The 14,031-nt window shown below is 36.1% G+C and overlaps 1 protein-coding gene and 1 pseudogene across 1 annotated transcript in view; both read left to right on the top strand.

Moving 5' to 3' along the window:
• Window positions 1-14,031, top strand: part of Naaladl2 (N-acetylated alpha-linked acidic dipeptidase like 2) — a 675,105-nt gene that overhangs the window by 52,273 nt on the left and 608,801 nt on the right. The gene's annotated exons all lie outside the window — the stretch shown is intronic.
• On the top strand, window positions 4,839-9,537 carry LOC114098042 (uncharacterized protein CXorf38 pseudogene; annotated as a pseudogene).

Below are 14,031 nucleotides of genomic sequence, written 5' to 3'. Positions count from 1 at the left end.
CTTTACCCAACAAAGCACTAGCACTAAGTGTCACCTTCAACCTGTCTCTGTATCTCTCTTCCTCTCTCTCTTTGTTACTGAAAAATAAAGGAAAAAAAAAAGTAAATGTGGAAAATTCAGTCAAAGAACATGTCTTCTAAAAATTTAAGAAAATGCTTAAGATACTTTGAAAATTACTTAATTTTAATGAGTTAGAAAATTCACTAAAATAATTATTTATACTAAAAATCATAAAAAGGAGCAGATGGATTAGCCTTGGGACATCCTTTCTCCAGAACTCAAAAAAGATCTTTTGCATCTCGATAAAATACAACAGCGAATGCAGGAGGCAGCATTGTGTAGCTGTCAAAGATGGGGTTGTGAGTTAAATCTTTGTTCAAATCTTGAGTCCAGATTTATTTGTATCCAGCATGTATCCTTTAATTCTCTAAGCATCAGCTTTATCAGTTCTACAATAGGAAGAATAGTGCTTAACAAGCAGAATCACTATAAATAATATAATGTTTGTAAATAAACTGAAAAACAATAGACTTCGAGTAGTATGTCTAATAGATGTTTTAATTATGTATATGTATAATTTTAACAATTAAGCCACTCTAAATTAGACTTCTTGAGCTCTAAGCTGGAAATTCATACCTATTTTCCCAACCATGTTTGTATAGTAATGTCATAGGATCAACTTGCTGTCACTTAGCATTTGTAGATCTACCATAAACTGCCTGAAAATGAAGAGGAACAGGGAATCAGGAATTTAACTAGGATTCTTAAATTGACTAATATCTTGATTTATCAGTTTCTGTCCTTTGGGGTATATATAATTTGATGCAATTCTAAGGGAGTGATTAACAGTTTTCTAAATAACTCACAGAACTGAAGTTGATTGACACACAGAATCCATTCCATTTCAGGTCTTCAATGAGCTATTCATTTAATTAATCAGAAGCCAATTTTTCTGAAAAATTAAAATTGACATTTTAGTCTAATACCCCACCCTCAAGAGGGAAAAAGTTACAAAAGAGGCCTATGTATCTTTGTAGGAAATTTCAAGCACTTCATGGGGGTGGGGGGGTAAAAAGGTTTTCTTTTACTTAAATCTCTTAATCATAAAGGAATTATTTTAGGTATTGGAGCAGAATTCGGATGGAATAATTTATTTCTTCAGTCACCAAACATTGTTGTATGTCTATTATGTGCGAGGCACCTTCAGCTTCTAGCCGACCATCATCTTTAATATTTCATAGCCCAGTGCTGTTGGCACATGTCAGAAGGATACTGATTTTGTGGCCTCATCTGGAGACAAAGGAAACCATTGCTGTCTCACAATGAGAGCAATTTTCACCTCAAGCTAAAAAGCAAGAACACTGTGGTTTATAATACGCTGTTCAGCACAGATATTACACTATTCTGAATTGACAGATTGACAGGTAGAACAATCACTAGGAGCTTAGATCTGGGTGGCACTTTGCATTTGAGATAAGGTGACCTGTTAGGAATTTGGGGGGTAAAACTTCTGGACTCCAGGTTTACTCCAAAATCTTGGGTAGTATTTTAATTTTAATTTTAGGATATATCAGAAGAAAAATAAGTGAAGTCAAAGTAGAGATGATCTATTTGGCTTTATCTAGATAAACAGTTAAAATTGATTCATTTCCAAATCTAGTCATACATAAGAGTAGTGACCAAAATTAAAGACTGGCTGCATGTTTAGCTTTATTTTAGGAATCTGAAGACCTTGGGAAAGTCCCCTGGTGTTGACTCTAAGTGACTCTGATTTAAGGAAGTTAATGTTTCTTTAGATCTGTTTGTCACCTATAAAATGAAATTTGGAACTAAACTACTGGTTTTTCAACCCTTTAGTATTACCCTGGAAAATACCTAAACATTTTGATACCTGAGCCCTATCACCAGAGATTGTGACTTAATTAAGTTGGCCTGCGGACAGCATTCACATTTAACTTGATTTCCAAATTCTGTTCTGCAGTAGACTTAAGAACTGCTGGACCAGATGGTCTTAAGGTTCTTAATATATGGACAGAGTTATTATAAATGTGAAGTTTGTACTGGAAAAGTATTAGAGAGGTAGTACTGAATTCAATTTGAATAATATCTAAAATTGTTAAATATTCATTTTTTTGGAAATCATTAAAAGCTAGTCACCATTGGTATTGTTCTTTGTATATTTTCCATCTCAAAAAAAGAAATCATGCATTTTGTTATAGTTCAATGATCAATGGATTATTATTAATATTTGCTTCAAATTCAGATCCTTGGCCCACATGAAACTATATGATTATGTCATTATTTGATTGATATTTCATTGCTTGGCTTACAAATTGCTCACTCTCCTTAAGTCATTTGCTAATTTGGCTTCTTTTGTGGCAACTTAAAAATACACATGTAAAATTATTTTGTTACTCATTTTTTACAAAAAAAACTAAGAAATCACATTTTCAGAATAGTATTATGTATGAAGCAATAATGCAATATTCCATGTATTTAGCCACCAGTATAAAAACTGAGAAAATTCTAATCATGTTTGAAATGTGTGAACACAATTGAAATGTATCTTTATAATTTTTTAAAAATTACGCTATTCTAAAGAATCTTTCACTTCTGAACTCCAGTGTTTAAAATATAAACAATGGGTTTTATGGCAGTGCTTGTTCTCTTAAGAAAAAGGAATAAATTGAGTTTCTAATCAGAATGAATTAAGTTTTTGAAAAGATAGTCAGAAAATATGAATAGGGTTAAATGATTAAAATTTATTCCAGGGGCTGGGATTATGGCTCAGCAGTAGAGCGCTTGCCTAGCATGGGCAAGACCCGGGTTCGATCCTCAGCACCACATAAAAATAAAGACATTGTGTTGTGTCCATCTTCACCTAAAAAATAAATATTTTTAAAAAATTATTCCAATTTTCTTCTGCCCTTCCTTTTTTCTTTTACTTTTCTCATTTTATGCCAAGTGTTGAACCCAGGACCTTGTACATGCTAAGCCCGAGATCTACACTCCTAGCGAGTTCTCGAGGACCAACCATAGTGAGGAGACTACCTTAAAAAAATATCTGATGCTCTCTCAAAACAAGTTGTAAAAAGAAAATCTACTGAAATTTCACTGTTAGCCATATTCTATTTTTTTGAAATGTATGTAAACCGTAATGAATGTGTGAAAAATTTTGTCCTCTGTGGGTTTTAAAAACTTTTCGGAAAATTTGGTAATCAAATGAAAAGATAAAGTATATTTATTCAAGTGTTCATGTTAAATTCCAACAAAAGTGCATGAGTTCAAACTGAATATTTCAGCTTAATAAAGATGGTTGACTAAATTAATTTAGATGAACATGTTCAAAACTTTATTTATAAATATAAAATTATCTGCAAATGCATTGAAAAATTAGCCATCTATATATGTAAGACTCTCAAAAAAATCTAAAAAAAGGAATCAAAGAGAAGCCTTTGACTGGATTGATACTGCAAATATGTGGATTAGTTTAATCAGGGTTACTGAAGTAAATCTGCAACAAAAACTAGCTGATTTGAGTGTTTGTTGTGTCTAGGCCAATAAAGATGCCATGTACACAAGCTAAAATTTTGTCAAAATGTAGCTAAGTTTAAAAACGCAGATTAAGAGTTTAATATTTTAAAGCATTAAATTGTTATTCACTTTTATATAAGTCACCAGTATAGTATTTAAATTAATTTACATAAATTGATATACTTTTTCTAACACTTATATTGTAAGTGGTTATTGATATATGGCTACCAATTTTGAATTGATTCATTTCCAAATTTGCATTACCAGAGACAACTATTATAGCATTTTTTTTTATAAAAGACAAGTAAAAATTTTAAAATTGTATGTACAGTCTTCCCATGGCTTCCATGAGGGATACAATTCCAAAACCAAAGGCAGCTATCAAATCTTCAGATTCCATATATGTCCTTTATATGGAATAGCTTAGTATTTACATATAACCTATGCATATCATCATGTATATTTTTAAACCATTGTTAGATCACTTGTAATACCTATTATAATGCTATGTAAATGTTGTTATATTGTATTGTTTAGGGAATGATGATGACAAAAGTCTTTACATGTTCAGTACAGAAATTTTTTTTTTCAAATTTTTGGTCCATGTTTAGTTGAATTCATAGATATAGAATCCATAGATATGGAGGGCTGTCAGGAAAAAAGATATGTGTATACACACAAATATATATATATAAACATACACATGCAAAAGTATATACAGTATTTAATTGCTTATCATCTCCAAGAAGTAAGCACTTATTTGGAAATATTGGTAATTAAAAGAAAGAATTATGTTATGGTTTTGAATAATCTCTAATGGTGTCAAAGTTGAAAAACTTGCTTTTTCAGGAGAGGAGAAATTTTGTTAAAAAATGGTAATTTAAAAGTTATTTTTCCCATATTTCATCAGAAATAGTCCATGAAATTAATATTTATTTCCAAGCATTAGCTCTCTATAAGTAAATTTGTATTTACGTTCTGGTGAAAATTATTGCAGTAAAATAAAACTCAGTTTGGAATTATGATCTGGTGTGATATTCATTAAATACATACAATAATTTTACACAAATGCAAATAGAAGAACAAAAATTCAATTACATCACTATTAGGAGATATTGATGTTATCGGTGATCACTTTCTTTTAAGGAGTTTGCCTAAGTGTGTTCCCAATAGTATTTTAAGCAATTATTTAGGCATCAAAGAGCTCTTGAGTGTATGTTCCTGAGTTCAAGCAACAGAAAGAAATTATAGATTGGCTAACAGCTCACAGAATCAATATGAAGACCAAATACAGAATTTGAAAGATGGATATGGAACAAAAGAAGCTATTCAAAGGCTTAAGAGGAAGTCACACAAGCTCTTTTATTAGGATAGCAGTACTGGCGGTGACAAATGATGGTGAAAATCCTCATAACAATGTCCCAAATGATGCCCTAAATACTTCCCTGTTTTCTCATCTTTCCCTCCAGACTCAAATTCTCTGGCTGGATCAGGCTGGGTGAAGTGCTAGAGGAACAGGGAATCATCAGAACTCATGTTGGGTAGTAGAGGTGGAATCTGTCTTCCACCAAGACATACTCAATTAGAAATCAACCAGTCTACCCTAAAGTGATGATGCTGGAATGCTGTATAGTCAGAGACAATACCAAAGTGCATGATGTAGCAATTCTGTTTTTGTTTTTTTTTTTGCTTTGCCAAGATTTCTATAACAAGTGTAGAGCACTGATTTTTTTATTCTTCATATGGCCTAATGATGTATTATGTATCTCTGTCAGGAGAAAAAGAAATTAAATGACTTGCCACTCTGTGGTTATCAATCAATTATTGCAATTATTCTGATAGTGTCTTGTAAACTTGCTTTTACTAAAGACTGAACCATTTTTTAACATCCTTCTCATAGCTTCAGTTTTCAATAGCATTTTTTTTTACAGAGTCTCATCTATGGGTGTGACTTTCTTTTACAAACCCATCTATTATCTATGTTATCACAGTTACAGCAATTAGAATTTCACCTTGTAATTTTTCTAAACTTATTATTTGGAATGTTAGGTAGCTTTTGCTTTTGTTAAAGTTGTTTGTTGAGGTTGCTCAATGCCTCATACTGATTGTAAGATCACACATAATGTTCTAACAAGTTTGGTGCAAAGTAAAAACTGAGTTTTGGAGAAAAGGATATTGATTCCCTTTTTAGTAGCATATTATTTGTTACTTTAAATTCCTCACCTTCCTTTTTCCAGTTGTCCATAATGTTTTGTGCACCCTCCAGATCCAGCATATTGGAAAGTTACATTGCCAGTGGGGTGCAGTGGCATATGCCTATAATCACAGCTATTCTGGAAACTGAGACAGGAGGAGTGCATATTTGAGATTTCAACCTCTGCATTTTAATGACACCCTATCTCAAAAAATAAAAAGGGCAGAGGGTATAGCTTAGTGATAGAATGGCCTTAGCACTGCCCCATTCATGTCCCAAAGAAAAGGAGGAGAAAGGGAGAAGAGGAAGAGGAAAGTTGTAATTCATTGGGTTGTTGTGTTGGCATATTATTTAGAAGACTGCAAACCATTGATTGAAACCATATATTGGTATATAGTGGACAGAATTGCAGGAGAGAAGGCTTCTTTTGCCATATTTATGATGGAGTACAAGACGTTTTTATTTTCTTCAGCTTTGATTGCTTTCATCTTTCTCATACATAGCTAATTCAAATTATCTGTGACTCTTGAGTACATAATATGAGCCTAAAGTTGCACTACATCTTTATACTGTTTGCAAACTCTCTAAGTGATTCTTGCCAGGAACCAGCACTCAAGGGGAATGTTAATATTCCAGGATATTCAAAGAGCTTGATTTGATTTCATTATCAAAGGAAGCTTTGTCAAAGTGAAGATACAAGTGAGGCATATCTTGAACTTTGTTTGTTTCTGTTAATTTGTAGGTTTAATACTTCCTTTATTGTCTTTTCTCTTTCTTTAGGTAAACTAAGATACCTGTATGATTTTTATATATTTTAAACTTAATATTTGTGTTTCACTTTTTAGGATGTTTCTGGCCATATTAAATATATAATCTCTGATTTGTCAAGCATTCAAATGATGTTGAGGTATGAAGAAAACTTAAATGAAGAAATACTGGCTATACTGACCACTGCTTTCACTTCTTAGGGCTGGGAAAAGACAGCTACTATAATACTATAAATAATCTCTGTGATTTGATCAAGAATAATACACATTGTTTCTGAACTTTCCTATTCTGTTAGTCTATATGTAATTCAAAGAAGCAAACCTTTGTGTGTTTGCTTAAGATATAGTATCGTATGAAATGAAGCTGATGTTGCAAAACTATGAGATATAGGAGAGTACGTTTGAATGACTAAAAAAAATACCAAATTTTTCCACTTTAAAAAATTTATCTATCATGCAAAGGAAATATTCAGATTCATCATGTGTGTTTCGTCTACTCCCATCATGTGTGTTTCGTCTAGGTTATGTAAATGTCAGAAAAAATCTACACTCTTTTCAAATGAAGAATGGTACATTCTTAAGTAGAGAGTTATGAAGTTGTTCACAAATGTAGTTCAGAACACTTTTGCCTCCAGAGGCTTTGTTTTATATAATATTTATTTTTTTCTTAATGGAAAGGGGGGTAGATATATTAAGGTTTTAAGTATCATATAAAAAGACAAAATATGGAAATTTAGTATAGATTAAATGGGATAGCTAAACAAAGCAAACAAATGTGAAGATAGAGGAGTGTTTTGCATTGCTATGACCAAAATAAACAAGGAGAACAATTAGAGAAGGAAAAGTTTATTTTGAATCACAGTTACAGGTCTCAGTCCACAGAGGCCACTCCACTGCTCTGGGCCAAAGGGGAGGCAGCACATTATGGGGGAAATGTCCAATGGAGAAAAGCTGCTCAGCTCATGGTGAGGTCAAGAAGCAGGAGAGAGAAAGAGGAAGAGAGGAAGGGACTACAGTGAAGAAAAATCCTCCTATCACCCAGTCAGTTCATTCAAACTAGGATGGACTAGTGTGTTCTCTGACTATGAGAGCTACTAATTTCACCTCTGACTATTCCTGCATTAACAGTAGATTTGGGGGACACCTCATATTCAAGCCATAACAAGGAAAGAGAGAAGGCTGAGAATGCAAACTGTAATATTCTACTCAAGCATTGAGAACAGGGGAGATACATAGCTTTGTGTTTCTCCCTTTGCTTATTACTTTAACAGCCACCTATACCTGAGTAGTATCAGGGACCCAAGAGCCCATAGCACTGATACTTTTTTTCTTCCTATTATATTATGAATTGATTCATTTTTCAATTCATCTATTTATACCCACATGGTATAGCTACACAGTTCTTTTTCTGTGCTTCATTGCACCTTTTGGTTTGTACAAGCCTTGGGTGAGTACCACGAGGCAGCTGCTCACACACTGGGAAAGGAAATTCAATGATTCATGAATGTACACAAGAAAGAGCAAAGACTGTGTTTGTTCTCCAAGATAGTCTGCAAGATTCCACTCTCAGTGATGCAGAAATTTGAATGTGAAACAGGTTCTGATCTTGGCAATTTGCCAGAAGTTTCTAGTTTTATTGAAGTTCATAAAGCAAACACTATACAGATTTACATGCTTTTAAGAGAAGCTAAAAAATGTGATTGCACATTTCACTGTGTGCAGTGGCACTTACTTTTTAAATCTAATCAATTTTAAAAACTAATATTGAGTTCAGATCTAAGACATTATTTTAAAAAATAGCTATTTATTGGCTTTTCTAATTAACAAAATAAATGCATGCTCATAAAATGAAACCTAAATAACATAAGCATGAAGGAAAAAAAGGAAGAGAACCAGTTGTCCTATTTCTTATTTTATGTTAAAATGTATAAATGTGAACATGTATTTGTATGTATAAATATCACATAATAATTTATGTGTATAAATATTATAAATAATATTTTAAATATTATTAATTATATTAACATATATATTTTATATATAAATTTTATATATATATATATATATATATATATATAAAATTTTGGGCGCAGAGTACAAGAACTGGGTGAAAGCCGGACACTGCCTGCTGCTACTGCGCAGCTGCCTGCAGGGCTTCGTCGGCCTTGAGGTGCTCTCCTTCCACCGCGGCTTGCTTGCCGCGGCCTGAGCCCCAGCGCGCCACCTGCCGCGGCGGCTCGCGGTGCTGCCCGCGTGCCCGTCAGTTTCAGCCGCAGTGTCAGGTGTGCGCGGGGTGGAAACGGGAGATTTTGAGACATCACATCAACAGGAACGGAGACGTGCACTGGGGAAATTGCCGGCCGGGCCTCTGGCCGGTGGACGCTTGGGAGGTAGCCAAGGTGATTAAGTGTCGCAACGAGATCATGCACTCTTCAGAGATGAAAGTATCGTCTACATGGCTCCGAGACTTTCAGATAAAAATCCAAAATTTTCTAAATGAATTCCGGAATATTCCAGAGATTGTGGCAGTATACTCCAGAATAGAACAGTTGTTGACGTCTGACTGGGCTGTTCACATCCCCGAGGAAGATCAGCGAGATGGGTATGAAGGCGAAACAGGAAGTTACCTGAGTGCAAGCCAAGTAAATGAGATCGAAATGGAATTACTGAGGGAAAAACTTCACGAGATGTATCTTAAAGCAGAAGAACAAGAGATGTTGCCCGAAGAGATCTCAAATCGACTGGAAGTGATGAAGGAATTTCTGAGGAACAATGAAGATCTGAGAAATGGTCTTCGAGAAGACATGCAGAAGCTAGACAGCCTCCATCCCCCGAATCCAAAAAGAGACTCAAAGGAGCCTGGGAGAGAGACACCTGAAAGGAAGGACTGAGGTTGACCTTCAACAAAAATCAGGCATGTCCTATGAAAGTCAGCATGGCTTCCAGCTCAGGCAAAAGGAAGAAGTTTCCAGAGTACTATACCCCAGCGAAAAGGAGGTTTTGTTGTCCTGGACTTTGCTCTGATTCTTTGGAAATATATATATATATATATATATATATATATATATATATATATATATATATATCACACACACACACATATATATTTTTTTTCTTTCCCATATTCACAAATTTGCAGTTGTGTGATATATGCCAATCCAAAAATATTAGATACTCTTGTGCCATAGCTGTTAACAGCCAGGGACTTCGGCTACTTCAAAGGAGAGATTCTTTTCTGGGCCAGGCCTGTGTCAAGGCCTCACATGGAGTGCTGTGCCCCAGGCAGATGCATCCTATCCCCCTGCCTGCTGCCTGACAATGTCTCGCATGCAGATGGCCAGGGCAGGGCTGGAACCTTCCATTTTGGAAAAAGCAAGAGGACAAAGTGCCTGGAAGGCTGCTCTCTAGCCAACTGAGTATAGAACTGAACCATTCCTAAAAGGTTTGAATAGACTGAGGCTCTAGGCCAGGGGACGGCCATGGTGGTGAGTGCAGGGCTGGAGGACAGCGAGTGGCTTGACTAACAAGAGCCCAGGCCCACGTCATATCAGGGATATCAAGGGGAGGGCTCAGTTGGCAGCTTATTTACGATATACTTATGGGGAGTAAACTCGGTGACAGCCGTGGCTATTTTTGTGCAGTTGTATACCCAGTGCCAGGGGCAGGGCCTGGCCCTTACGGCCCAGCGTGTACTCATCTAACTAAACGTTCATCTTTTGGCCTTTGAGTGTTTATGAGTATTTATTGGTATAAATGTCATACTGCTAACTAAGCCTGGTCCTTCATTATGAAATTTAAGAGTGAACTTTCAACATTCTTATAAAACTAAGACATTTCCTTTCAACAGATTCATAAATTCCTTTGTACTTGGCTCTTTTCCTTTTTGCCCCCCAAATCTCCCACTCCTGGCTTCGCCCTGTTTGTGCCTGAATGGCACAAGCACTGCACCATTGTATGCCGTGGTCTATGGGGTCGGCCTCAGTTTCACCCCATCTGATCATTTGCAAGGCCAGTGGCACTAAACTGGGTCAAGTCACCTCTGAACCTTTCAGGGACGGAATTGCCATGTTCCCAGAGCTTTGCCTGGAAGAAGTCCACCATGTCGAGACTGAGGGAAGGTGACCTGCTCCTTTGCCTATCCAGCTTCCCATCAAGGTTGTAATTTGTAGAGAATGGGTGGAGGGAGGAGGTATATTGGGCATATATGTCTACATTAAAATGCATTTACTATAATTCTGTAAAACCTGGGTGAGTGCACATGTGCCTACAGCTTCACGCTTTGTCTTCTCAGTTGCTGTGCAGTTTTGGGTCTTGTGTTTTCTTTTTTCCTGGAGCTCTTTGGGAAGTCTTCAGTGGTGAAGGAAGAATTTTAATTCATCTTGCAACTTCCCCAACTAAGAAACTTTAATGAAATATCTCCTGGTTTCTAGCTCTGAGATACAAAACGTGGAATCAAATGGAATCTGGTTGATGCACTAACCAGTTTAAGACCTGATTTCTCCCTCTAGGAACTTTGGAAAGTGAACTGACTCATCTTATACCTGTGTCTAGTTAATTTTTCCCTATTTATCTGGAAAACACTTATGGAATGTCCACCATGTTAGAGACACTGAAGTAGATGCGCATATAAGGATTTGTAAAGTACGGATGACCATAGACAAGCTATCATCTCATTGGATTTGTCTGCTCTGAAACATCCAAGGTATTCAGAAAACTTTATATCAGTAACAGACAGGAAGGCATGTCCAGAGAGGGCTTTAAAGCCAATGTAGCATATACACAGACATCAGCCTGTGGGCAGCTCTCCAGTGGAGATGGGCCCCGGGGTGTGCACAGAAGGATGTGCACAGTAGCATTGTTACCAGCCATTGACAGAGAGAGGACCCTTAAAGAAAGTCTAGCGCATCCATCCTGCAGAGTAGTGGGCAACTGTTAGGAAGAAAGAGATGGCCCTGCAGTGCCGCAGTACAAGCAGGCTGTGGTGGAGCACTCACCCAGCAGCTGAGGCCCTGGCTTCCTTCCTGAGCATCACCACAAAAAATAAATAGAACATCAAAATGTTTAACAGCACATAGCATGCCGTAAGACTTTTTTTATGTTCTAATAACAGGTCTGGAAAGTCGTGTGTTTTTCATAACCTTTTGCTGTGCTGTGTCTATAAAGGAATTGGGGCCATGGGGTACTTACAAGTTATTTGGTTTTTCTGTTTTGTATATTCCTGTGTGAAATTTTTACAACAAACATGCATTTGTGTATTTTGAATTTTCTTAATTTGTTTAGTTTGAAAATAATAAAGTATAAATTCAAGTTGCAAGACAAAAAAAAAAGAAAAAAAAAAAATTTTGATCAGCATAGGATACATACATTTTATCACATATTGTTCTCGAACTAATACTTTCTTCCCATTCTTTGCATCAATTAATAGTAAAAAAATTATAAGAAGGTGGGAAACTGCATTAAAATATAAGTTATTTAAAGAAAATACATATTAATCTTACTCTTTGTAACACTTCAGAAGTTCTCTGAGGAGTAAAGTCACAGGGTTCTCTATATATGAGACTTTATTTCATTTTTTAAAAATGTGGTGTTAAGGATCAAACCCTGTGCCTCACACATGCAAGGTATGTGCTCTACCATTTAGCCACAACCCAGCCCAAACCCTCAGATTTAAGAGGAATGTTTATTCAGTTTTTCATCACTGTGATCAAAATACCTGACCAGAACACCTTAGAGCAGGAACAGTTGATTTGTGGCTCACAAGATTCAGAGAATCAGTCCTTGGTGAGTTGAATCCATTCCTCTGAACCTGAAGTGAGGCAGAGCCTCACAGCAAGAGGGAATGATGGAGAAATACTCCTCCATTCTTAGCAAGCAGGAAGGAGAGAGAGAGAGAGAGATGGGGGGGGGGGGAAAGAGGTTGGGTGAACTAGAGTGCCTAAGTGAGGGAGCAAGGAAGGCACCAGTTGCAAGATATAATCCCCAAGGACACACCCATGATGGCCTGCTTATCCCAAACTGCCCCACCTGCCTACAGTTACCCAGTAATCTCTTCAAATTATTCATGCATCAAATGGATTAATTCACCAATTAGGCTATAGCCTCCATAATCTAATCATTTTGCCTCTGAAAATTCCTACATTGCCTTACACATGAGGTTTCTGGGAGACACCACATATCTAAACCATAACACTTCCCAATGCCCTTCACTCTGATTAAGTTACCCTCCACCTCTTCTTGCTGTTTGCTGATGTCTTACTCTTTGGTCTCCTTCATTCACTCACATATGGACTTTGATACTAACATAAAAGTCTTTCTCCTGTTACCTGTTTTGGGCTCCTTCAATGTCACTATCTCCAGCACTTAATTGACTCTTCTTTTCCTTACTCTTTTAAAGTTCACTAAAACAAATTTATCAATTACAGACATACTTGAATTGTTATATTCTGTGATTTTTAGGCATCATTGACTTTGTAGTCATGGCTTTGCACATTTCATTGCTCAAACACAATTTACTCAATATTGTTGCCCTGTCTTTCTCAACTCACGTGCACATAAATGTATTCTACAATTACAAACTCAAAAACAAATACATAAAGAAAACAGAATAGAACGTCTCTTATTCTTACTTGTAGCTGTGGTTTAGCTATGACTTGCCAACCCAAGGTTTGTATGCCACAAGCTTGATAGCCAATGTGGTGATGGGGAAAGTTGGTGGAACTCTTGAGGTGGGACCTAATGGAAAGTATTTAGGTCATGGCAACTCCACCTTTATTAGTGGATCAATGATGTGACATGGGAGTGGATTATGTCTACTATGAATGGAGTATTTCTTGTGAGATCAGGTTGTTGTGAAAGTGAGAATATCTCAAACCTTGGTCTCTTCTGCATGTGGCCAGTTCCATTCTGCTTTTCGGCCATGTTATGACACATTCCAGGGAGTCCTTGTCAGGAGCTAATGCCAGTGACATGCTCTTGAATCTCCAAAGCTGTGAGCCAAATGAACCTTTTTCTTTATAAAGCATCTCGTCTTGTGTATTTTGTCATGTAATCCAATTAAAGACATTTATGTCTCCAGTTCTTCTCATACCATCTTCCTTGTTTGGAAATTTCTTAAGGATTTACCTTATACTTGACTTCAATTATTTCATATTCATTCTGCACCCTCCTCAAACTGTCTGCTATCTCTATTCCAGTGATAAAACAGTCATGAAAGCCACTAACTACTTTCCTATTAGAAAATCCAATGAATATCACTCTGTCTTTATTCTATTCTCTTTCAGTAGCACTTGCCTAGCATGCATGGGTAGAGCACTTGCCTAGCATGCATGAGGCAGTGGGTTTGATCCCCCGCACCACATAAAAATATAAAAAAAAAGGTATTGTGTCAACCTACAACTAAAAAATAAATATTAAAAAAAAACAATTGTCATTGTTTGAAATGTTATATTTTTAATTTGAATCACAAAGCGAATTATGATGACATGATAATTATCAGTGACTTACATAGTAATGACCCAAAATAAATAAGCATGTATT

Source organism: Marmota flaviventris, chromosome 8, assembly GCF_047511675.1.
Source record: "Marmota flaviventris isolate mMarFla1 chromosome 8, mMarFla1.hap1, whole genome shotgun sequence".
Lineage (NCBI taxonomy): Eukaryota > Metazoa > Chordata > Mammalia > Rodentia > Sciuridae > Marmota > Marmota flaviventris.
This window is presented reverse-complemented; position numbering and strand designations above follow the sequence as displayed.